This window comes from Haliaeetus leucocephalus, unplaced genomic scaffold, assembly GCF_000737465.1.
Source record: "Haliaeetus leucocephalus isolate CR32 unplaced genomic scaffold, Haliaeetus_leucocephalus-4.0 Scaffold1, whole genome shotgun sequence".
In the NCBI taxonomy this organism is placed as follows: domain Eukaryota; kingdom Metazoa; phylum Chordata; class Aves; order Accipitriformes; family Accipitridae; genus Haliaeetus; species Haliaeetus leucocephalus.
This window is the reverse complement of record NW_010972437.1, coordinates 16,465,042-16,492,320: the sequence shown is the minus strand read 5'-3', so window position 1 is coordinate 16,492,320 and position 27,279 is coordinate 16,465,042. Positions and strand designations below refer to the sequence as shown.

At 38.3% G+C, this 27,279-nt stretch overlaps 1 protein-coding gene across 2 annotated transcripts in view; it reads right to left on the bottom strand.

Annotated features, from left to right (window-relative positions):
- The window catches only part of RBMS1 (RNA binding motif, single stranded interacting protein 1), a 150,041-nt gene that overhangs the window by 122,527 nt on the left and 235 nt on the right, over positions 1–27,279 (bottom strand). The gene's annotated exons all lie outside the window — the stretch shown is intronic.

The window sequence follows — 27,279 nt, the reverse complement described above, 5'->3', positions numbered from 1 at the left end:
ATGACAACTCTAACATTTTTCTTATTAAATTATTAAATACAACATTTCAAAATTACTTAATTTTAAATGAGCTTTAAAAATCTTGAAAATTAATTAGGGCAAAGAAACACTTAACTTGGCCTGAAGCAGAATGCTGTCAGCTTCTTGTTTCACTGAAATCTCTAAAAATGTTCCAGTTCAGGTGGACTCTAAATGTATTGCCTTCCACTCCCAGTTTCCTATTTCAGCAACTCAAAAAAAAAAATTTCTTCAGATAGTTCTTGTCTTAACAGATAAATGTTAGTCCCCCAAACTATCCAGTCTTTGATCCACTTTATAAGGCATAAAACCCAGGCAGGTAAGATATGACTGCGTTTGAAACTATTTAACAGAGTCCCTGCTTTAAGGCAAAATAAGTTTCTTCAAGGTGTTGGGATGTTATAAGAGGTTGGCAAAGCTCCTTGGGCATGGAAGGACCTCTGCCTGTGGCACCCTGCTTCACTGTGTACCTAGGGAATGCTGGTACCTCAACATCTGTACACCCAGTCATTTGCTGCTGGTTTTCTTGTTTGTTTTTAACTAACTGCAGATATGAAATATAGTGTACCATGCCCTATTTACATTAATCAAAAGACCTATTTACAAATACATTGGATAGGGTGTGCTAGTCTTTGTAAATCTGATTTCTCCCCAAATATAGCATGCTTTTCTTATTCCATTTTCACTTTATGAGCTAATTTCATGTCCTGTGGTATGAAGATGATTTCACCAGTAAGAACAGACTGACTGACTGGATTATTTTTTATGCTGTACAACAGCAGTCATTAATCGTTCCTCAGAAAAGGTAGCTCATTTTTCCCCTATTTCCATACTTCGAGATTAAATTAATTTCCTCATTTCATTTGTAATAATGAGAATAAATACCCATTCTTTATATATTTCAATTAGCCTTTTATCATGACTGTTGGTCTACTTTATACCAAAGACTACAAAATCTAGTACTGAAATACTCTAATACTATAGCATGGGATTTTCTCTAGAAACTCTCTAATTCTATTCCCAGTTTCACAATTTCTTTTTCCTCCACTGTACCACAAAAGCAATTTTTAATATTTAACTTCTGTAACCCCTTTTTTACTTACAGATTACAGAGGGGGCTGACTAGGCCATATTCTCCATGGCAATAACATTTATGTAATAAATGAATACTAGCTCACATTAATATGGTCCTTTTCATAAGATATAAAGGTAAATAATAATCACGATTGCTCTTTTCTGACTGTCAGGACATAGGTCTGATGTTTTACTTTGCTCATTGTCAGTTGTCATTTTCTCCAATAGTAAATGAGAATTCACTAGTGCAAAGTTTCTTATACATTTCTTACAGCAAGAGTGCTAGCATAAACATTTCCCCCCTTATCCTGCTTGTTCCTGGTATTCATTTTTGCTGTTTATTTTTAACCTGGACTGGTTCCCAGATCTATTTCATTGTATGGCCCCACTAACAGCTATGCTGGCATTGTTGATGGGGTAATGTGGGGAGAAAGAATGGCTGGAGACAAAGAGGGATGCTTAAAGTTGGTACTGCTACAAAAGAATACATCTGAAAACACAGCTTTAGTTTTACAATGCATCTTCTGTATTATAGGATACTGAACTGAATTGAGCTGCAGACCTTGGAGTACAAATTACGAGCACTTAACGTTCCCCTCCCGTTCATCTCCTTTAGAGCCGCTACTTGCACCAGCTGCTTCTATTGATACCATACAGCAACAACTTTGTTTGTTGACTATTGGAGAGCAGTGAATGTTCTTACTACAAGTTAGGCTTTGGCAGATGAGCATTTGCAAGCCTTCCTCTAGTAGTTTGAGGTATTGCTGCCTCCAGGTGTCCTTTTTGCTCTTCTGCCAAAAATGCCTGAGTAGCAGAGTGAGCAGAAGGGAATGCTTGAGCCTCAGCTGCTCCAAGTACAGCGTGTGGTATCTTAGCTCAGCAGCCTTTTTTCCCACATCTCCCCACCCTCCTGCACCACTAGGGTTACTTTCCAGGCACTCCACCTCCTGACTGTGAGAAGCATTTTATTCCCATAGGACAGACTAAGGAGGAGGCTGGAAGGTGAACTTTCATGTGTTTGCAAAGTACTCTTTCTGTTTCTGCTCTTCTGTATTCCCTTGGCTACTGCGTCCCCACCCCTTTTCCCAACTAGATTTTTTTCAGTGAAGCTCTATTTCAGTCCCAAATGTATTCCTTTTTCACATACTGCCTACAGCAAACCTTCTCTGCTCCCAGGTAGCTTTCTGTAGTTACCAAGGTGGGGACACGTTGCTTCAAGCAGCAGTGTTTATGATGCTGTATGATCAAGTGAACTTGAGTGGTAGCATCAAATTCTGCAAGGAAACGACAGAGGCAGGAGCAGATGTCCCCTTGCTGCCTCTGCTGAGAAGGTATACAAGTAGGGAGAGGCTAGGCAGTGGAGGGAGCGTGGTTAGCTGGGTAAGTAACGTCTGAAATCCGTACAGCAAGATTCACCAGAGTTAACCTCTAAAGCCCCTTAAATTATTGCTTGCATAGGAAAAGTTTAAAAATGCATTTTTCTCATGTTTCTCCATTCTGTTGCTGATCCAGAGTCAAGAGGTTTGTGGTCAGGATTAGAAATAAGGAGGCACAGCCCATTGCTGTTTCGATGTTAATGCCATTTGTGACACATCCTGAGTTATGACTCTAACAGAAGAAAATGTCTTATGACCAGAGTTACTTGGGTGGAGCCTTTTGCTAAACAAAAGCTGAAAAACAGCCGATCAATGTTTTCTCTTGATGATTTAAAGTTGTAATCTTATTATGAAAATTAACCTTAGGAAGGCATCAAGGAACTTCCAGATGAGGACTGTTACTAGGGTCTTACATGGTTTGGCAGTTATATGCTGCTGTTTGTAATAATCCATTGCTACTGTTGATTACATCATACTTAATAGATAGTATTCTATAAACTCCTATGCTATTCATAACACTGTTGCCACCTCGGAGTTTTACTGTCATGCTCTCTTAACTCTTTCCTCAGTGTACCTTTAGACAACATAGGTCATGTCTACACAGTCTCTTCCAGTACACCTGGGATTACACGACCTGTGCCCTTGGACCACAAGTCACCTCGCTGACACCTCAGCAGGGTTTTTTAGCTCAGGTTAAGCATTGCCCATGTTTCCCTTCAGCTCAGGGCTGAGACAAAGTGAGCTTATGTCAGCATGATAAAAAACCACGTGAAAATACCTGCAGATATCCTGTAGGGGTATTCACAGCAGCTGCCCTGCTAATCAAGGAACACCAGGAGACCTGAGGAAATTCTAATTGTCCACCCAGAAGAAGGGCTGCAACACATTTCCCACTTACTCTCCCTCTGCCCTTTGCAATGCCAGGTAGGCAGCAGTCCCTGCCCCTGTTGGTTTTACTGTGAAACTGGAACTCATTGGCTAGGCTGCTGGAGAACACCCCCACTAATTTAGAGGGTTGTTAAAGAAAGATGAATTGCATTTTCCCAAGAGGAACATACCCCAAGGAAATAAAAAAGAAAAAATACAAGAACCCTTTTTCACTCTACTGAGAGTTGCCGAATTCACTTTTCTCAACCGCACTTCTCACTGCCTGAGTAGGGCTGCCATAACAGTTTAGTTTATAATAAAAAAGTTTAAGCCTTCACTGCCTCGCTTCATTTGCCATTAAAACTCCCCTAAAAGGTGACAGGCATTTCATTTCTTTCTCGATCCATTTGCGACATGTATCGGCACTGTGCTCAGGGCAGGAGGAGCTGAGGGTGCTGGGAACACTTGGCAATACCCAGGACCCGGAGCTTGTGTTTAAGCCGCAGCTCCCTGCCAGCTGGAGACACATTTAACATTCCCTGCATGACTTCAGCAGTTCAGCCGCTTTCCCACATTCCACAGCTGGCCTCCCACCACCACTCAGCCTGCAAGCACACACCACACCGGGTTATATTCTTGCCATCAATTCTCAAGTAGAACTTGCTAGCAAAGGCACCGGAGAGTTGTGCTTAAAATGTGATGGCACCATAAGGCCCGAACGTCCTGGTGTCTGCGAAGTGGCGAGGCTATGTATAAAAAAGTACTTTCCATTTGCTCTTCGGCTCCTCTGTGTTTTATAAAAGGTCTGCATATCTTGGGAGCCACAAAATGGTTGGGTGGCAACCCTGTAAAGTCCCAGAACAAATCCTTACTACTATGAGTAATCCCAGCGCTTTACAACAGGACACATTTGGAAAGAAAGTCCTTCAGGACCACATCCATGGAGGTTTATTGTTAATAGTCTTTTTTTCTGACTGCAAATTCCTGTTGCTTCACATGCACACCACATCCATTTTTGTCCTTGTGCAGAAGTTAAAAAAAGGAAGCATGGAGTCTGGAGATGTTAATTTTTAATACCATAATTAGCTTAATGGGTTACAGTGGTTTGTATTTTTTTATGTCTACAAGCTGAACTGGCTCGTGGCTTTTTTGTCATGCTTTTTGTGTCATGAAAAAAACCCAACAGATTTCTGGAAGAATTGATGAAGACATGTAAATTCAGTAAATAGTGAGACTTTTTGACAGCAACATTCTGGCAATTCACACTTAAAATTTATCTAAAAGAAAACCCTAAAACTCTTCAAATAATTTACAAGTTAAGCATCAAGACTTTATGGGGACAATGACTAGGAGGGAAATCTATTGTATGATCTGTATCTGGATCCCTCATTTATCTAATTCCAATCACATCAGTGCTTAGGGACTGTGCAAATAAAGAATACCTGCACAAAATTAAACCTGCACATCTGGGTGTGTTGGATAGAAAGGTCTACAAATGCATTTTAGTTTTCCCTGGAAACAGTGAACGAGACTGAGTGAACATATCATTGACTTTCTGGGGTACAACTCAGGACTATTAATGATTTGTGTAGCTGAAGTAAGCTTAATGTGGATGTGTATCAACTGGATGTTTCAGGTCTAGTGAGATAATCACAATAGCTGTGAAACTGGTTCATGGGTCTGGACAGGGGACCAACACAATGCTTGGGTATTACTCATGTATCATTTTAGGCCTATTTTGGGATATAAATAGGACCTCATCTTTGTGTAGCACCTTACACTGACATGATTTGCTTCCAAAGAGACACCAGAAAATACCTACCAGAAGATGCAGTGTATTTGTTTTATCTTTTCATAATTGTTTTAACACTTACTTTACTAATGTTTGAGTGAATGACTTAAAAAATTCAACCAGCCATATTATCATTATAACATAAAGACATTTGACTCACATTTTGAAATATCAGGAAACAGCCTCTCACTTACTTTAAAAAGCTCAAGTCAAAGTTGCAACAAAAGTGTTGCTCAAATAAGATGCTATCTTCCTTTTACAAATAAAAAAAAAAATCAGAGAAACATATTTTGTACAAACTATTTTCTATAAACTCATTTTGACTGAAGTCCCAGTTTATGAGTTAACATAACAAATAAAATACAGTCTAGCTCTAAACCCAGCTAATAGAAATTTATCATGGAAGCAGTGACAGCCCCTTATCTGTACAGGGATGGCTGGCACCAGTACACAGAGGGACTAGCTACAAATGCATGCCATTAGGTATTATCAGAAGAAAAATGTGCTGCCAGTGAGGAGAAGGTAGATTTATATTAGCAGACATTAAAACTTTATTAAGACAATTATTTACAGCCACAAGACATGCAGTGTAGCACAACGTTCTTACAGCCTTAAAGTAAATGTGATAATTGCAGTTGAAAGTGAACTGTAATGGCTTTCAGAGTTTCTCTCTATTCATTGGGCATAAGCCCATTCAAATTGGTAGAAGTACTGGTGAAGTTACCCATAGATATCAACAAAAAATTTCCCCACCGAAGCTAGCAGGCAAGCCTCTCTAGTCCACAGTGCACACAGCTGTGACTTCACTGATTCGCAGCAGCCACGTGCCTTTAGGTTTAGCATTTGCTTTTACTCTCCTCAGCCTACAATTCTTGCACGCCTAAATACAAGTCACCGCCTAAACCCAGAGTGTCCCCATAGGGTGCTTGTTTCCAGCCTACAAGCACAAAGCTGTGTACCAAGCGTGTTTAGCAAATGGTGAATTCCTCTCACAGTCTACACAGTTACCATCCATTGATGTATGTATTTAGAGCACCAACATATTAATTTGACTTTGCTAGCCAGGGACTTTCTTTGGATTCCCAGGACATAAAAAACCCCATCTAATTTAAAAAGCAAGATCTCATTAGATATTGAAATCACTTTTTTGTATTAAAAACATAAGGGAAAGGTACTGGCAATATTTAGCAATGTAATATCAATTGCATATGGCAGAAAGGCCTAATTCAAAGGACAGTAAAACAACAAAATGTATTTCGAAGGTAATGAAGTTGCTGCGCGTTCAGAGACAAAAAAAATTCTTGATGGGGCTGCTTGGAAGAGCACTTTCTAACACTGTTCACAAACATGCTGCAGGATTGCTAATGAAATTGTTTATCTACTACTCACATAAAAGCCCATGCAGTATTCCTAAATTCTGTGTTTTTAAAGCAGTAATACTGGCATGTCATCATGACTCCAGCTGAATATCTGTCCAGAAAAATGAGATGCCATTTTTTTAAAACTGAAAAAATTGTTATAGAATAGACACTACTGAGGGACTGAGGGTCTGGCAACATAAAATTATGATTATTCCTCTTGCTATCAGCTCTAGTGTAGAGTAGAATATAATTATTCTATCATAACTGTAATAAACTGCAATTTCAGACAATAGTGTGAATGATTTTTGGTCAATGAGCAGTAAAAACTGCTCAGTGAAAGTGAAGAGAATGTAGAGTTTAAACATTTTAATTTCAAGTCTACAAATACTACAAAAACCTGTTTCAATCTCTGATGAGTGAGTGTTGTGATTACCTGAAATTGCATAGGATTAGTATTATTCCTACAGAAAGCAAAGGTCAAGAGGTCTCAATTAAAAAAAAGAATATTTGAAAGAAAACACTGTCTATTTGAAGCATTTATGTTTGTAATTTGTTCATAAGCTTTGAACTGTTCTTCTCTTCTGGATGCTGATGAAAGCTCAGAGCATTTTTCATATACAATACAATTAGTGTTCATCTTTTTGCAGTGTCATCAGCTGCATACAACCTAGTTAATTGTCCTAGATTTAAACAAGTCATATACTGCACATTTAAATTCATATCCCGCATTAACTTTCATTTTTACATACAGCCATTAATATTAACAGTTTTGATTAAAAATGTTCATTCAGATATAGTCTCTACATAAACAGCTTAACAGAAACTGAGTGCGGCAATGAAATAACATTAGTTACAAGCACTACAAGAACTATTACAATGTATATGTATGCAAAAGTGGTATCCAAAATAATTTCTTTTAAAAGAAAAATTAATAACTAGAACAAATACGAAATCATACAGGTGATTCTGGAAATTCCCACTGTTATAATGTGAAACACAATTATTCCTGAGACTAATGGCATGCCAAACTGCAGTTCCAATTCAGATTATCCACTTTCAAAGTCTACCAACTGGCTTGTTGCTTTAGCTTCCCTTTATTCCATCAGTAATTTGTGTTTGCTTTTCTTGGGTTACTATACCAAAGCAAGGATGAGTATGTAGATGCTTATTAGTCACAGAAATAAGGGTGCGCAAAAACAATCAAAATTAATTTTGCAATGCTAAATAACTATTAGTCCATACTCGCAACTACCAAATTCAGGTACACATTCACACGTCAGAATTGAGTTCATGTTTTGCTATGCCCTTACTCTTATTTTATATATCTCATTTACTTCTTAAGCTGTACAGGTGAAAATGCAGTTATGCCCCTTGATGCACTCAGCTACCATGGGATAGAATTACAAGTGAATGTTCTCCATTCCTGTTTATGTTGTAAGTTCCAAGAATGACTATCATATGAGTACAATGGAGGTCTTTTTAGCAGTACACTGACATGAAAGAAAAGTTCAGCTATGTTGTTTAATTGTGTATACTCCAGTGCTAGGCAACTCTCCAAACCTTACTGTAAACATTGTTTAAGGTTCATCCAGATCAGCACGATAATGAAGCTTATGCTTTTTACGCTTAGCTTTAAATGACAATTGCTTTTCTTTATGGTTTTATATTTACCTGTCCTGAAGCACAGTTAGAGACATCGTACTGGGCTGACCTTTTTCTTTTACAGAATGATGGGTTGTCCTCTAAAGCCCTGGTCTAATATTCTGTTTACCTGGTATTATTTTCCTGGACAGAGAACTGATCTGTTATCTTTTGTTAGCTTGTCTGGAGAACATATTCATCACAGCCTAACAAATAGCAATATTAGACTAATAACAAAAAAGTGCATATTCAACAAACATGGTTTTGAATATTTTAAGGGAGCCAAAAACACTCAATAGTTCCACAAACTCTATGGTTATTCTGAAAATATCATTCATGTTCTAACAAGTATGTATACACATAATAATGTAAAACTGGCACCATTAACTATAATGTGTAATCATTATGAAGTTATTTTTGTTAATGTAAAGACATCTTCCACTACAAAAATATACAGTTGAGGCCAAAAATATAGGACATGTGTGCTCCTTGAACGGCAAGTTGTTATTAGAAGTGCAGACTGGGTGTGTGTAGGCAGACAATTATGAGACAAAGAACACTACATTCCTAAACTTCAGTTCAACATAAGAAGAAAGTTCATTTATTGTTCAAAGGACATAATTTACAGTGTTCCAAGTTTCTATTATATAAGTGCTTCTATATTTTATGCTCAGCAGGACAGTGAAATTTCACTGAAGAAATGGCCATTAAATTTCATACAAATGCACGGTCTTCATGTGAAATCCCTTTTCAGGGATGAGTACTGCAAGATGTGCTTTTTGTAATTGGCTTTTATTTTGCAACGTAACAGAATAATCAGTATAGTATTTCGCCAACCCCAACTACGTATGTCTAAAAACTTATGCAAAGTTCAACACACCCACATTTTTATCCAAGTGTTTGTCAGGATCTAGACAATTCAGAGCTATGGTAAAGACACACAAAATACTTCAGACTTGATCTGCAGAAGTCAGATAGAACTTCAAATTTTTTAATCATGTTAATATTCTTAACTACATGAATAGTTCCAAATGCTATTCCCATGATTAAGCATTTTAAGAATTGTGACACAGAGCTGAAGGTTGTTAAAGTTGATAGAAATTAAGTATTAGCAAAAAACCCCATCTCACTTTGTTGGAACTGAGGTGTATATATAGTTCTTTTGACAATTAGATTAATGCGTTGCTTTGTTCTTTATCAGGTCTCCAATGAGTCTGACATTATCTCCCTAACTATTGAGATTTCCCTAATAGTACCCATTAGTCACAGGATATTGAATGCACATTATGCAACAAAGTTTTAAAAAAAAGTAGTAGTCAATCTTAAACCCAAGGATTATCACATAAAACACTACTACTACCCAGTTTGTTTATACCCTCCTAAGTCCATTTTGTCTCCTGTGTTTCACTGAGACATGAAAGCCCTCCGTGGCAAAGGATTCCTGACCTGTGTGGAGGGCTGCCAGGGTGCTTTAATAATACAAAGAGTAACAACTGATAAGCTAAATCAATTACCAAGTACCTTGTAGTCTATCACATGCAGTGGCAAACCCAGCTTCCAGAGAAAATCCTCCTGACCACCTGGGCTCATGTGAACAGAACCTCAAGTAAAATAACAAATATAAGAAAATCTGCATTTCCTTTACTATTTATTTTATTTCAAATAAACATCCTTTTCTATTTCTCACAAGAATTTGCTCTCTGAAGGTTTGGCTGGATCCTCAGCAATACCTTATGTTGATCAAAGGCAACAGAGAAGGGTCTCCCCACTATGAGAGCCAAAAATTTAGCCAAAATCGTGATCATCACCTTCCCCACCTGGCACAACAATGCTCTAGGCAGGCAGGAGTATCATGGGAAGAAGACAAGATGGATGGAGTCTAATACCCCCCATTAAACATGACCAGTATGGGGCTTCAGTTTGAACTGGGAATGGATTCAGGAAGAGTGAGTGGAGCTGACACTACAGAAGGTACATCTGCTTCAGGACAAAACAGCTCATCTGTACCTGCAAGAGTCTGGGCCACCGTGAAAATGAAGAGTTAGGTAATTCTTGTTGCTCTTACATATACTAATAGGGACAACAAAGTTCACGAATTTAGTTTTTGTTCTCAGTAACACTTTTTTTTTAACAAAAGACACTAAGAGCGCCTTAGTGGAGGCCTCTGTGCAGACACCAGTAAGAATTTAGGGATGTTTGCTCCTTCCCTGCTGAAACAAGTCTGTATGTTTGGAAATTAAATGCTTAAGATCAGAAATTCCAAACTTAATTGGAGTGAAGAAAAGAAGACTGTAAAAAGAAATTAAAAAGAGATACCTACAAGAGTCAAACATCAAACTCTAATAAATGAACTCAAGAAAAAAATTCTTATTTCTTAAAGAAATATTACTAAAATTTTAAAAAAGCAGAAAATACATACATATTTAAATGCTTCATATATTTATGCTTCAATGCATCTCTAGAAAAAGAAAACATATATTGTTTACCCAGCATAATGCTCTCTTTTACTAGAAAAATATTTAATTTCAAGTTTTTCTAATGTAATTTGATTCTCAGTTCTTAGCTACATATCAGTCATGGGATACATTCCATAGTTATGAAGTATTACCTTGAGAGATTTCATGCTTCCAAGCACATGGCCAATTTCTGCCCTGGGATGCAAATGTACAATTCTCTTTGAAGTCTGCAAGAGTCACCAAAGTAGAATATGCTACAGACTGCAACCGAGTTTTTTCTGTATTTAGAGTCAAATTCTACCCAGCGTTACATATTTAACTCCATTCCCCTCGCATTAAAATTGGAGGGCTATAACTGAGCAGAGTTGGTCTCTCATGCCAACACTTGGTGTAATTAAATTAAATATATGTATACGTGTACATCATTGTAAATGTGGTTTTTATAAAGCTAAGCAACTTCATATCCATTCTTCTGTGTAACATAACTTTTTATTTATAAAACTACTACTATTTAATATAAATGTGTTAATACAATTATGATACATACATTCATGTAATTACTTGTGTTTTGCACTACTGCATGTCCTAGAAACCTTCCAATTTAAAAACACATTCAAGATACCTGTGTAATTTCAGTACTTATAATTTTCAAGAATGGAGACATCAAAAAGAACACAGAGAAATCTCATCTGTGTTCTGCCAAGTACTCTGGACCCCAGTCCTGAATACTGCATGCAGGCAAAACGCTCACTTAGTGAATTGGATAAATATTCATTGTGCATTTATTTACTTCTGGTATTACTGGATTTAGTCATATAATTAAAACTATTAAAATTAATTATTAGAGGACAATACCATTAATAGAGTTTTCGTTGACATGAGTTTAGCACATCAAGTCAGCTTAATTAAGTCTTGTCTACATTTGGAAATTTACCAGACCTACTCTGAAATAACGTGTAGATACGTGAACATCTTTATGGGAATTTATAACACCCGGTAATTCCAGAAAAGTATTTCCTTATAAATTCCATTATATTTTTAATTGTAGACAAGCTCTAAATCTTGTTAGCATCAATATTCTGCACCTTTGATAGCTTTTACCCTCTAACACTCCAGTGTGTCTACTTCAGTATCATCAAACCTTTAAGGCTTCATCCTGGAAAGAAATAGGAACAGAAGCCTCATGTATGCATAAAAATTGTATCAGATTAACAGTTTAAAATATAACCACATTTATAAGTAATGCCATGAGAAGGCAATCACATTTCAGAGTAAGAATGCCTTTTCTTGTTTAGCTGGCTGTGAAAGTGGATTAAGCTGTTTTGGACAATGGTACTCTTATTCAAGATGAAAGCTCTGCTCACTTGAAATTATCTGGGGATAATTATTCCAGAATACCTAATAAATCCTTATACCTGGCCTTCCACCAGTGCTCACTGTGCTAGTATTGTGCACAGTGCTTGCACAGCAGTTACCTCTCAAAGATCCCTGCTGTCAGAATAAAGGAACTAGATGCCAAATACCATTCTCAGAGGATCACTGCACACAAGAGAGATGCAGGATGAAACTATATGCCGCAAACCTCTGGGATTTTATCATTTTTTGAAGGCTAACATCACCAATACAACCAATGATTAAAAAACAACAAAAATAAACAAAACCAAAAGCTACAAAAGAGACACATAAAACCTGAACAAAATAAAAAGGATTTTTTCTTGGTGAGATGTAGTTATGGCTTCGGGATAGCATACTCAAAGTGCAAAATCACTATTTGTTATTTGTGACTTCTCCTCCACAAAATGAAAGCACTTTTTTGGGCTGTGTTGCTCTACAGGGGTAGACTGTGGCAGAAAAATACAAGCTCTGTGTTACCCCTTTGTAATATCATGATCACCACCTCCAAAGGCCACAGTACAATTGAGAGTGATTCTGGCCACTTCACAAAAAATGTGACTTAAAATATACAAATCATCCCATCTCAGTTATAGGAACTGAAAATGCTATTCTCTGGTGGTGACTTTAGCACTTCAAACCTTCTCTTGGTCCTGCTTTTCCCTCCAAGTAATCTTAATCTAAATAGAAAGTCCACTTCTCCACTCACCAAAGCAGACTGGAATGTTACTTCTAGTCCAAACACTGGATCCGCTCAGGCTTCTAGGATGGATCTTAGCCTCTGAGCTGCCTGACACATGACCAGAACAGCATGCTTGGACACATAAGTGTTCTGGCATGGTACAAACAGCACAAATGAACGATGAAAACTTCTATATAAGAAAGCATGTCTCTGTACTTGTAAAGTTTAAAGACATGAAAACATGTTGCTAGAAATTCAAAGTTTCACTCTGGCTGATACACTGTATAATTTCAACTGAATTCTATTTTCCATGCATACTTTTCTAATTTTTTATATTGAGATGGATGCCTTCTGATTTTTTTTTCTGTTTAGCCACTTTTGCCAGGAGTAGTGTGTGATACAGTATAGTGATATTTTGGCTGCTAAACTCCATTTAGTCTTTGCTAGACTGTGTATTTTCTTGGATTCAGATTCATGCCAGACCTATCGGGATAAGAGAATTTCTGAACATATAAAATACCAAAAAGAATAGCAACATCACCACGTCACTTAAGAGTGTGTTCAGGAAGTCCTTGCACTTACTCTAGTTTCAGTGTAATAAGAAAACAGATGTATAATCTACAAGAAATAAAAAGAAATGGCAGAGTCTTCAACTCTGAGGAGTTTAGCTCTGTAACTTTATCTACAGTATCACAATATGGCTGCACCAGTTAAGAGGCAAAGATAACTGCCAAATTTGCCCCATGAGTACCTTTTGTCCTCTCACAATCTATATAAAACAAGGCCTTTCCCAAAGGTCTTGCTTGTCTGTTCCCCAAAACCCTCCATTGTTTTTGTAAAAATCACCTTTAATTCTTGCTGAACTTTAGCAGTCCCCAAACGGAGTTCTTGCAGAATACTGCCTTCAATCTCCTTTTGTTGGAGATGCAACTCCCCCTGGATGGCCTGGCAGCTGGAGGTGTCTTCTTGTGCCATGCTCTGGCACACATGCCACAGCCTCTCCACTGAACTGTGCTTTTTCTCTTCCCTGCTCTTTTCTCTCTTATTCTTTTCCCTTATCTGTTCCCTACAGCAATTTTCCTCTTTCAAAATTAGTTTTCCTTATATTTGCCCTCCGCCCAGCTTTGCATTTTTCACTTACCTTTTCCTTTTTTCCTATCTTGAATGACAACACAAGGCTCAAGAGACAGGTCTACAGCCAGCTTTTAAGAGCCTATTTAACCCACTTTCAGAGATAAGCTCAATGCTAGGGGAGCAAAGAAAGCAAAGCGGATCGGCCCCATGGAGCCACCTCCCTTCTGTGCAAACCCACCGCTCCTGAGCCCAGCTGCTCTGGGCCTCAGTGTGGGACTGAGGACTAACGGCAGGTAGTTCTTCCAAAGGTGTCTATCGCTTCAGTGAAGCCGAGATTATATGAAATTACAGAAACCAAACTACTTCTCTGTTGTTACCTCGTTGGTATCCTCCGCCACGCTTTCCTTTCCTCTTTTCCAGATGCTATTCCTATAAGTATCAATTATCAAAAGATTCGCACTAAAACTGTGAAATATTTTTCATTCCCAGACATGGCTCTCAGCTTTCTACTCCCAGAAATCCCAGCTCAGTCTCCTCACATCCTCCAGTAATTAGGCAAGCCAGAGTTGCTCAGACTTGTATACAACCCTTGATATCAGCGAGCCTTCTTTCCACAGTCTCCAAGGGATCCAGAGCAAATGGCTCCTGCATTCTGCTTTAAAGCTATAGGCTGGCATGAACAATAGTCTGCTATCGTCTGAAGATTTTGCAGCTCATTTAAATTGAAAAATGGGGGCTGTAATGAAATAAATATGAAAATTAATGTTATAATGTTTATTATTTCTTGAGATAAAATACAAGTAAGATTCTGTTGTATGATTTTTCTGCAAAGACTAGATTCTATGGCCATTTAAATTAGAGAGGGCATGGAGCTCAATATCAGTGTCGAGAGAAGGACTAAGGTCTTAACTGATGAAAAAATCACAACTAGTGCCCATTTTACACATGAATGCCTTCATTATACAGACAGCAACCCCAGAATATTTTATAAACAATACACGGACATACATACTTCACTAGATTGCCCAATATCTAAGTTACGTGGAGCACAGGCTATCCTGCAGAGTCGATACCACACTGTCAAGAATCAAAGAATAACAATAACTAGTCAATCAAGCAAACTGAATCAACAGTGAATATTTTCTAACAAGTGGTAGGTAAATCTAAACTAAACCATATATCCAACACATTTTAAAAATGTGTATATACAAGTATCAGCAACCACCACCAGAGCACAGGGATCTGCAGGATTCTCTCTGGATGACAAAAGTGATTGGGTGAGATGCAGCACGCTTTCCACCAATGAGAAAGACAGAATACATTTTGGAAGACTCAGATAAATCCCTACTCTTAAAAAGGTGTGCTGCGGAAATGCCAGGAGTTCTGTTGATCAACATATACGCGTTTCTAAAGTCCATATAAATATCAGTAAAAGAGGAGCCATTTATACTAAACTTGACAGAGCTGAGTAGAGTGTAAGTAAGCATGGAAAATGACGCATTATATTTCATATGAGTAAAAAAAAAAGTATTCATTATTCATTTGTTCATTATTCAATTATTCATCTGACATGGAATTCCACTTTCAGTTTTGAAAGAAGGAAAGCGGTAGCAGATATAAAATATGCGTAGTTGCTTCTCTGCCTCTTTTTGGGGCAACATGGCAAAGTAAACTTCTGTCATTCTTCTTTCATGTTTACCACATTTTTTTGCTATTTCTCATGGAAAGATGCATAGCTACTTAGCATGTAAGTGTTAGATGCTGGATAACACTCCTCCCTAGTCCCAGGCCCTCAACTAAATAAAAGTCCAAGAATAGCATTTAAAATTCCTAAGAGCAGAAGCAGCCCCAGTGCACAAATATCTCTTCATTTCTTCCCAATTCTACATTTTCATAAAAATCTTCACTTTTATTTATGTTCACATAGCCCAGTCACCATCAAGGTAAACACTCTAGGATAAAGAAGGAAATAAGGAAGTGTTCAATTAGGTAATTTCTTTTCTGTGATAATTACTTGGAGTGATAATGTTGCTGTCTCTGCAACTTTCTGGCCATGAGGAAGTCATCTCAAGGCCAACTTAATCCTGTCTTAGGTCCCTAAATATATATTTTGGCATCTAACAAGAAACCTGATTTTCAGAATTAATGAACAACCATGATCACATTATTTAGTTAGCAATGTAAAAATGAACTGACATTTGGTGGGTTTTACATGTTTTTCTCATCATCAATCTGGCTGAAAACTATAGCTGTGATTTTTATTTTTTTTTTAAGATCTAGTAGAAGCAGCATCTTTAAGATTAACTTCAGGGTTTGGGATCATGAGAGCTTCCTATTATTATACCTGCCATTGAAAAGCCTTAGAAAATACGGGGGAGTGAGTATATAAAAGACGCTGGAAAGCAGTGCTAACAAAAGCAGAGCGGGCTAAAGAAGCTGGGTGGGTGGGTTTGGAAGCCCTTCACATATCTATAGCTTCTGCAGCTGATGAACTTACTGTAATTTGGAAGAAAAGTCACTTGAGATATAGCAGAACTGTCAGTGAAGAACAACAGGAACACACTAATTCTTCACATTTTTTCTACTAGAAAGTCAGAACACTGCCTTCTTCAGTACTCTGTGCTGTTCCTCTGAATAATGTCTGCTTGGAAAGAAACAAGATTTAATTGGGGGTTAATTACTGTTTTATTCAATTTTTAATCCATGTCCAAGACAAAAACTTACCAACAAATTCAGATTTGATGCAGGAACAAGAAATGTCAGCTTAAAGAAGTAGTTTGGTATGAGAAAGTATACACTTCTGTCACAATTTCCCGCATAGTTTTGTAGCACTACATTGTTCTGACAGGAGAAAACCAAACAAACAGACAAACCTAAAACCTGAAATTTTAAGCAGCTTAAACAAGATATTTGCTAAAATGGGTTAAGGAAATTTGCATGATGAAGAGATTATTGAAATGTCATTTGCATATTTGTAGAATGCATGTTCTGGTAAATAGAAAAAGGGAATTCCTTCTATACCTTTCCTCTCCAAATACCGCATCACAGCTTGCAATAATGAAACATAGAAGGAACAGTAACAGTTACTTTAGAGCCTCTTATGCTGATGATAGTTATCAGGGTCTACCTTATAGAATCACACACTAGTTTGGAAAGGATGTCTAGAGGTCATCTAGTCCACCTTCCCTCCCAGAGCAGGTTCAACCAGATGAGGTTGCTCAGGACCTTGTCCAGGTGAGTTTCTACTGTCTCCAAGAGATTCCAGAACCTCTCTTGGCACCCATTCAGGTGCTTGGCCACCCTTATGGTGAAAAAAAAAATTCTTCATATCTAATTACAATTTTCTCATGTTACTACTTGTGTCCATTGTGTTGCATCCTATTGCCTATTCCCTTATATGATACAACTACTAGATCTGTAGACAAGGGGAGAGCAGTGAATGTCATTCACGTCGATTTTAGCAAGGACTTTGACATTGTGTCCCACTCCTTTCTTGGACCCAAGGTAAAGACATTATAGTCTGGACAAGTGGACAACTAGGTTGGAATGAAACTTAACAGGATGGTCAGGCTCAGAGAATCACAGTTAATGGGTTATACTCTACCTGGAGGCCAGTACCAAGGGAGCACTACAAGGGTCTATCCTGGGACTGCTGTGTTTAACATTTTTGTATCAGAGAAGTGCGAAGTTCCGCACCTGGGAAAGAAGAGTCCCTTGCAACAGTACTGGCTGGGGAGCAGCTCTGCTGGAACAGACCTGGGGGGCTGTGGCACACAGCAAGCTGAGCATAAGCCAGCAGCATGCTCCAGCAGTAAGGTGTGCCTCCTGGCCTGCACTCGGGGGAGGGAAGTGACTAGCCCCCCATTTGATAGACCCCATCTAGAATATTACATGCAGCTTTAGGCCCCCAGAAAAAGACAGACATTGATAAGCTAGAGCAAGTTCAGTGGAGGGCCGTCAAGATGCCTGGGGGCTGGATCACATGCTCTGTGAAAAGCTGAAGGAGGTGGGCTCGTTCGTTCTGGAGAAGAGAAGGCTTTGGTAGGACTTATTAGCAGCTTTCCATTTGTAGAATGGAAACCTCTGAGGAGGTTATCAAGCAGGAGAAGGCAGGTTCTTAGAGTGGTGCATGGTGTGAGGATGAGTCAACAAGAACAAGTTGAAACAAGAGAGGTTCAGACTGGAAATAAGGAAAAAAACATCACCATGAGGACAGCGAGCATTGGAGGTGCAGAAAGGCTGTGCGTCTCAATCATTGGAGATTTTCAAGACCAGACTGGATAAGGCCCTGAGCAATCTGGTCTTCTAGATGACCCTGCTTTGAGCAGAAAGTTGGATTAGAGAGCTCCTGAAGTCCCTTCCAACCTGAATTATCCTGTGATCCTTCCCCTGTGCACCTCAAAGAAGTGTCTGGCTCCACCTTGTCTATGCATTCTCATTTGATAGATTTAGACAGCAATTAGATCTCCCCTTAGCCTTCTCTTCTTCAAGCTAAATAAAGCCATTTGTAGGACCTGGGAATAAAACAGGGAAATACACATACTCATCAGAGGAAGGAAAAAAACTCACCTAAATACAGATATGGAAAGAGTAGAGAACAACCTAAACATAAGCACTGAGTATTATGGTCCTGCAAAAGGCCTAAACAGAGAGAATAGTGAATTGGGGAAAGGAATTTGGGACTGAGAACAAAGAAACTGCTTCCATTATTCAAGATCCCTGTGTCCAGGGAAACTGGAGTTTGACCACACTTTGTCAATAATTCAGCTACATCAAAGAAACAACTAAGTATCACCATTTTTTCCTTCTACCTGGAAGAATAAGAATCTGAATTTTTGGCTAACTGACTGGGTCAAAAGAAGTAAGAGGCATTCTGGAGTCTTTGACCCTGTTAAGAGAGATGCTTCCCCCCTCCAAAATGTCCCCATGTATTCTCCTTGCTTTAATATGCAATTGTCAAAAGCAAATGGTCACTAATCAGAAAAGCTACCTGGAGGAAACCAGGTCACAGGCACTATTCATGAAATTCAAAGTTTATATCATAAACCCTTCTTAAATGTTTTTTCTAGGAGACAGAATGTTTTAGCTAGTACTTTTCCAAATGAGTCACTAACACCCTTGTCTTAATTCTGCAGCTGCTGCTAATTTGAAGTGCCAGCCTTCTCCCCTCTTTCCCCAGAATGAAATAAAATATCAATGTTGCACTGTGCTGAAAATGGAAAGTTAGATGTAACACTATGCTACAAGGCCTCTGGAAGTCCCATTTATATCTGATTCTTTCTTTCCTCCCAGGCCTATACCTAACTTAAGCCCTCTCAGCAACTTATTTCACACTTTCTTCCACGCTCACTGGTCGTAAGAATGAAAGACAGACTCAAATATTTTCTTTAACACTTAGTGCACCAACATCTAACACAATTTAAAAGAGTAAAAGAGAAAATAAAATCATAGAAAAATGATGCTAGCAGTTACCTGCATATATATGCAATCAACAGATTTTGGTAACCTAAGAGCTCTATTGTATCTTCTTTTGGCTTGGATCTTTTGCCCTTTTGGCCAAGGATGTGGAAAGGCTTTTATTTAGAAAAGTTAAGCACCACCATTTTGTTGTACAGAAGTGAGACCCAAAAGGGTGTACTTTTCTCGGAGACAACTTCACCCATAGCTATGCAAATCTCAAGCTCCTTCAGTATCTCTTTAGTTGATCCACTGAAAAAATATATTACAGTTGGGGTTTTTTGGGTTAGTTTTCAGCCAGACTGGTTTCTTGGTTCAGCTCACTGATTGATCATATGAATGCTAGTGCCAGCACAGGGGAAGGGACAGGAATGAGTTGCTGGGGGCAATGGGGAAAGACAAGACTGCCCTTTTGGCTGCTGTGCATAGTTATGTAAAATTAAAGTGATTATGTAGCTATGGCCTGAGGGATAGAAGAGGTCACAGATACTACCACAGCCTATAAACTGCTATAGAAATTGTGTCAGTGTGTGTTGCCAAGGGACAAGCAAGGGAATTCGGTTCTTAACCTGTAGTAAAATCCACAAAGTGAAGCCCATTCACTCTACCTCTCTCCAGAAGATCAGTACCTTCCTCTCGATTCCCAAGAGTCACACTGAACATTTTGAGTCGGATTTTGCATCAGTAAGCTCCGTTTTTCTACCTGGAGTGATTCTGAAGCACTTTTCACAGGCCTTATGCGTACAGTGAGATTTCAGAAATTTAGCTTAAATATATTTTGAAGTGTTTACATCAAGTCAGAGCAATTGAGACTTAAATGTATTCTTACGATCTCAGACCATGAACAGAGCGCAGAGGCTTCAAAAGCTACCATGAAACAAGTAAGCCATGGTACCTGATTATACCCATGTCCAAGCTCTTTGTCCTCCTCAATTCTGAGATAATATAATTCAGCTTAAAACTTAATGAAATTATATTTAAATGCAGGTCTCAGTATTTTCAGCAGAGGAAGACTAAGAAAACGCATGAAGTCAGATAATAATTATCACCTATTAGTCACAGTAAATATGACCTGAATCTGTTGTGTGCCTGTGTTTTGACTGAAATGAATTAAGCTCAGATAGAACAGATTTTTATCAGCATGTTTTTCCAACATTTTTCACTTCTTTAACAAAGCAGGTGATTTTCCAGTAGAAGTAGTTGTGATCATTACTTTGCACAGGCCATAGAAAGTCTCTACAATACAACAAAAATGAGTATATAATTTGTAGCATATTTTTGGCTAAATCTGAGCATATATCTTCAAAGGACTATTTCACAAACCAAAAGCATAATTTCATGAAAAACAATTTATTTTTTAAACCATTGTTATTCGCTCTTGATTATGACTACTTGGAAGACTGAAACTGAAATATCTAACTGTACCAAGCTATATTTTCCAGTTTATTACTATGCCTTTGTTCAAACTTCTTTACTGCTATCCCAATCAAGTGTCCTTCATTAGGAGTACTGGAATACTTTTCTGAGTATGAGGAGTGATGCATCTATTATCAACATTGACAGCTCAAACTGCTGCTTGGACTTTAAAGGAGCTTAAAAATTGTGTCCGAGGTGGTTTTTTGATATATAACCTAAATCGATATGTTTCTGAAAGGTATTGTTTTATAGAAAAATAGATTTAGAAAACAATCCTTTACTACATTGTATTATTCTCCATTGGAAAATGTCAATAATTTTGCCTATCTTTTCTTTGTTCCTTCAACACTAAGTGGAAGCTTAAAAATCTAGTCTCAGGAAATTTCATCCTTGAGACTGAGACCTGAAGTTTTATGCTCTAACTAGAAGCAAAGTATTTTGAAGTATAGGGTTCCCTTTACAAATAAGGTTAAGAATCTAAACGGCATGCTCAACTCTGGTTTAAAAGTAATGAGAAAAAACTACAGTCATTACCAAGAGCAACAGTTGAGTTGTGAAAGAAAACATACTTTAAAGAACTATTCTATTCAAAGAAAATTAACTTCTCTCCCCACAAACTTATTGCACACCTTTCATGACTGCCTTGGGATCCTGCGTTGAAGGTATTTTCTAATACACTAATACAAATCAGACATACTGTGTAATTCTGCTTTTTTACAGCTGTTGCCTACCTACTGGATATAAACTTCATAGACATGGTTTTGGAACATACCCAGTGCCTGGGGGGGTTAACAATCAAACACAAAAGGAAGACAGCACTGAATAAATTTTTCAAGCCTTTTTCAAGTCATATATTGGTTTATCACTTTTCTGTAAAAGTCAGTCCCATAAGATTATCAGACTCAGGATCCGACTCATATGTCAGCAGTAAAGCTACTACTGAATCAAGGAGAGGGACCAAGATTTTGTTGACATTTGTTAAATGAGGCCAATCACGCAGTATCAAATTAAGCCCCAAGCATTGTGTACTCTAGGGATGAGTTTAGTCTCAAACTTCTAGAAATTACAAAGCTAATAAGAACCTGTCATTTCTGCCATTAATGATGTGGGGGAAATATTTTTTACTTTGTCATTTGCAAATTCAGTCTCTAGTGCATGTATATTTATACCATTCCTCTCTCTAAGGAGGTTGGATTAAGGGAGGAAAGTCGTGGCTTTTTAAAAACTCTTTTTAAAAGATTCCCTAGAAAAAATACAGAATTGGCACATCTTACGGATGGCATTGCTACTTCTCCTTGATTCCAGCCCCCATCGCACAATCTGTATGTTGCAGTGCCTAACTTTTGCTCCTCCAAAGTGAAGATTATGAGTATCATGTCACTACAAATCACCCCCAAATTAAGCATGGTCAGCATAACCCAAGCATGAATTGAGTTTCTAGTAAATAAAATGTTGCTCATCTGAAATCAAGGGCAAAGCTCACGTTGACTTCAACGAAGCCTGTCTTCAGGATGATGATATTGTGAAGTGTTTCTACATTTCATGTACCTTTATCTTTATCAGAGTTATTTAGACAGTTACAATGATGTACACTAACATACATGATATATTAACATATGTCCTTCTTGACTCCACCAAACAATGCAGTGCTCCCAGCGTGGGTTATCTAGGTTTAAACCTTCCTGAAGTCACCACTATTAACAGTATATCTGGTTACATCCTGCTTCTCATGCATATTTGCCCATGGGGCTAATCTGACATTATGTCTCAAGAGAGGGCCTGATACAGAATAATTCAAAACTGGGGTAATTCAAGGCAAGGAGGACGAACATTTGCAGAGCTTTCTATGATCTTTGCTTAATCCATTTCTAGAAAGGCTTCAACTATTGCATGTACAAGAGTTATTCTAGCAACAGTTTCTAGAAAGACTTTCTGAAGGACATGTTTCTAGTTCATAGCAAGCCACCTGAACTAAACTTCAAAAGTTAAAAGGAGCTATAACTGGGACAAGGATAGAGATGTCCCACACAAAGTAAGCTAGCTGGAACAATTACATAAAACAATCATTGTGACCAGTGACAAAAAGTCATCGGCCTGTCTGAGGGATGGATGCAAACAGGCACTCCCAGTTTTGGACTGGGATGTTTGGAAGAAGAGAAAATGCTCTTTCTAGAGAACATTCTTCATTTCTCCATATTTCACATCCCCTGAGATTATTTTATAGAGTGAGAGGGATCACCTCACCATCAGCACTCTCAAGTTTTCCTTAAAACTCGTAAATTTTTACACTTCTTTCCCTTCCACAATGTGGTACACTTTTTGAAGGAATTCTTTGGATAGTTGCACGATAAAATCCCAGCCTGGCCGGAATGGGAGAGAACACATTCAAGAGGCTGAGGAAGCTAACTGGATCAGGTAACTGTGCAGAGACAAAATGTTTGCCTGCAGCTAACCTGTACTTTTTTTTTTTTTTTAATGGATTTCTAAGCCCAGTCAAGAACCAGAGGGATCACAATTATGGACAAGTAATATAACTTCCCACAATAAGAAGTGTGCAAATTATTTCTACCCAACCTTATAAACATAAACACGCATACTCCGTGTTACTGTAAACTTGTTTTTTTACTATGTACAGATTTTGCAGTCATAGTGCATATGGAATAAATCTAACTAAACTGATTAGAATTAGCAATCGTTTATGCTGATTAAAATCAGCTCATAAGGTAGTAAAAATTTTTAAAGGGCAATAGACCTGTGCTTGGCACAGAATGCGGTGAGTAAAGGTATTCACTAGCAGCAAACCATTAGAGGGTCCTACCGCTTCTGCTTTAGAAGCATCTAAACCAGAAGGTTCTACATTGGTCTATTAACTTCATACACTGACACTAAACTGTGGATTATCCAGGGTCTCCTAATAAGAATGTTTCATATCTGCTTTGTTTAACACTACAGCAAGTTCCCTGTTAACTGGTTTCCTACTTACTCCACCATCAACAAGCTTGGATAAAAATTAAATGTTCCCATTTTAAAGTTTGCTGTCAACAGCCTGAAAATAAGTTTTTGACATGGCAGAATCTGCCTGCTCACTATCAGTTTACATCACTCTACAGTCCTGCCTACAAACCTACACAAACTTCTAGAAATATTAGTTCTTTTCATAGCTGCCAGGGCACTAATTTTGCAGCTACCAAATTAGACAGTTAGAAGCCCACTCTAAGGTAATTTAGCAAGATTCACAAGATTTCATTTCTTCTGAGTTGTTGTTACCTGATACCATACAAAAGAAATAGAATTCAAGTATCACATAAATATTACCTATGACTATTAAATACTTGCACTTTAAATAAACCATGCTATCTATAGCATAGGAAATGTTGCTCTTTTCTACTAACTCTCTCTTATACAAAGAGCTTTCCTTTATGATACAGAAACCTATCAGTAAAATTAGTCATACTGTCACATTATTGTCCAAGGAAAAACCAGTGATACAGCTAGTTATCACAATTTATTTGTAAATCGTGTGCATCGTGTCCCTGAATTCCATTTGGTATTTAGGTAAAGGAAAACAAAATCTAAATTCACTTTTATTTCTTACTTGACCAAAGCGAACAGATTGTGGCCTGGAGATGTATATATACATTTATGTTTGTTTACGTGTACTCTGTCTTGTTAAATGTTACAATACTAGCACAGTCAGATTTTACCCCTAGTCAGAGGCCTTTAAGCATTAGTAAAACACATACAATCTTACTTAATGTTATTTTCTAAAGTCTTGGAATACAGGATCTCTTCATTACAAATAAAATATTAAGTAAGGAAATGAAATACAACTGAGTTAAAATTTGAAAAGCAATGTTACAGTAATACTGTTAAAGAAAGTATCTGAACCTTTAGAAACATCCATTGAACTTGGAAAATATTTGTGATGCTCTCTGACACGCCATACAATGCTGCAATATAGGAACTGTCCTAAAACATACATTCTTTAGAAGGCACAAAAATTTAACAGATATGTCAAACATATCATTTGCCAGAGTAAAAATTGTGGCCGGCCCCAAAAATGCAGAAGGTTTTGCAAGCTTCAACTTGAAACCATTTCAAACTATTTTCATTGCCATAATGATTTTTCATATGAAAAGCCTTACACCTTCTTCCAATGTTTATTTTGTTCATTTCATTTAAGTCCCTGGTTTCACTAATCTCTTTTGATGCTGAGCTCCCTAAGATTAGGGGGAGGGAGGTGCTGAATCACAGCAAATGTTTATATTTCCTCCCAGAATATATGACTGAACCAGCTTGAATGCTTCATGAGTAAGATTGTGAAGATCATAACAGACAAATACAAAATCTGTTTTTAAAATCTATAACACATTTTGTAGCAATTAAAATAGTTGACCACATCAACATTTTAACCTGAAGAGCCATTAGGAATGCATGCAATTTCTAATGAGTATTTTTGAGCTCTCTGTAGAAAAATCCATCTTCAAGCAATTCCTGTCATCTCATAATTATCGATTTGCAGTTTATTAGTCAGCAGATTTTCCATCATTACTTAAATAAGGATAAGATGGGAAGCAAAACTTCCAGTTTCAAAATCTCTTACCTCCCCCAGTGTAATCATGTACCATTACCCATCACACATTCAGCAAAGGCTATTAAATTCTATTATAATTTGTCTTCAATAAAACCCAAGATTTCTCCAGAATTACTGAAATAGTTCCTGTACGGGACAACGGGTTGGTTTAGGGCCCAAAGACTAGAACAGCTGAAAACTATGAATTAAATTAATTTTTCTACATATTCAGAGAGGATCCATAGTGAGAAGATTGCTTGTATTACTGAATTCTGCATACTTGAATACCGACACTTACAGTTACTGGTCCTTTTATCTACACCAAGGAGCCACCTTTTTTCTTTTATTTCTTTTATAGAATCAAGATCTCTGAAAACAGGAAACTTTCACTGGATCCCAGATATTTGATTTCACATGTGTAGGTCAAATGGCTGTGTGCTCTCTCTGCTGAAACAGAGTAATGCAATTTTAGGCTGTATAATTTTATAGCAAAGACTGCAAGATGTTTCGAAGATGTCATTGACTGTAATACAAATCAGTATTAAATTATCTGTACAGGAAACATTTTTTCAAAAGATGGTCCATCAATAGGATCTCATAGGATCATGGATTTCTAGGATCATACTCTAATAACTACAGTAAGCTATTACAGTTTATCTCCGTCTTCAATTATTTAGAGGTCAAAAAAGCCAAGTGATATTGCTTTATATATATTCAATGTTATGTACCTGGTTCCTAACTTACTAATGCCACACAAAATCATGAAGGTAAAAGTTTCTGAACAAAGACATTTTTTCATTTAAGAATATTTATATAGTCATATAGCTAAGTGATGCAAAAGGCTGTCCTTAAGGCACTCTCCCTTTCTTAAAAACAATGCATTAAAATATATGTATCTAAATAGTACTGAAGTGATTACTCTGCAGCATAATCTTTAAATGGCTACAGACTGTACTATTTAGCTTGATGTCGATTACACATTTAAGAGATCAGTCATTTCAAATCACCTAAAGACCTTCATCGTATTTCTATCAATTTCTGTATATATGAGAGCACATTTCAAAGCCTCCTCATTGCTGACTTGTAAAACGTCTCATGACTGTCAAAGTGAATTTATTTTTCAGCCAAGCAGTATAAATTACATTTCACAATATAGTAACACAGCACACAATAAAAAGAAGAGCATATTAAGTATGCAGATAAAGAGAAGGGAATTCTTGTCCTGTCATTGCCACACAGGCAGGAGGACACTTCAATAGCAAAAACCAAAGCCAAAAAAGCAAAAAACCCCAAAACAACCACTAAACCCCCCCCACACACACCACGGTTATAACCTCTAAAAAAAGTTCACACGTTGAAGCCTCATATGGGTCTGTTTTGATTTGTGAGGAGTGACACTGGTGGTTGGAGAGGCTTATGCTAAATGTTCCAGACAGCTGATGCAACCACCTCTGCATCTGCCAGTTTGCAGCATGATGCTTCTAGAGCAGTGGGGCTGGCTGCCCTTACAGACTTGAAGGAGAAAGGGGAAAAAAAAAAAAAAAAAAAAGGCGGCGATCCACAACCACGAGAACTACTAACACCAATTTTCCTGCAAACAACAGCTACCCGTGCGCAGCATCGCCCATCAGGAGCCGGACCCCGAAGGCGGTTTTAACCCAGTGTGCGAGGTGGCAGCTCACAAAGGTCCGACTCCCCAGACAATGAGCGTCCGCCCGCGTCCGGCAGCCTCCTCCGGGTCCGTATTTCAGTGGAGCTACGGCCATCCCCCGCCGCGGCAATAAGCACGCCCCGCCGCCCCCCGGGATGTCAGAGCACCCCCGCCCCAGCCGAACGCGCGGCTACCGACAGCGGACAGCCCCGCTCCGGGGCCTGCCGGCCAAACTTTGGGTCGTGTCCCTGCCTTCCAGGAGGCTGCGCCGGGCGGGGGCAGCGGGCGCGGGGCCCCGCAGCGCTCCGCTCCGCAGCGGGCCGGCCGAGGACGCGGTCGGGAAGGAGGAGACACGCCGAGAGCCCTGGGGAAGAGGAGGGACCGCCGGCGGGAGGGGGAAGGCGAGAGGGACGGAGACAGGTCGGAGGCGGCACGGTCGGGAGCGAGGG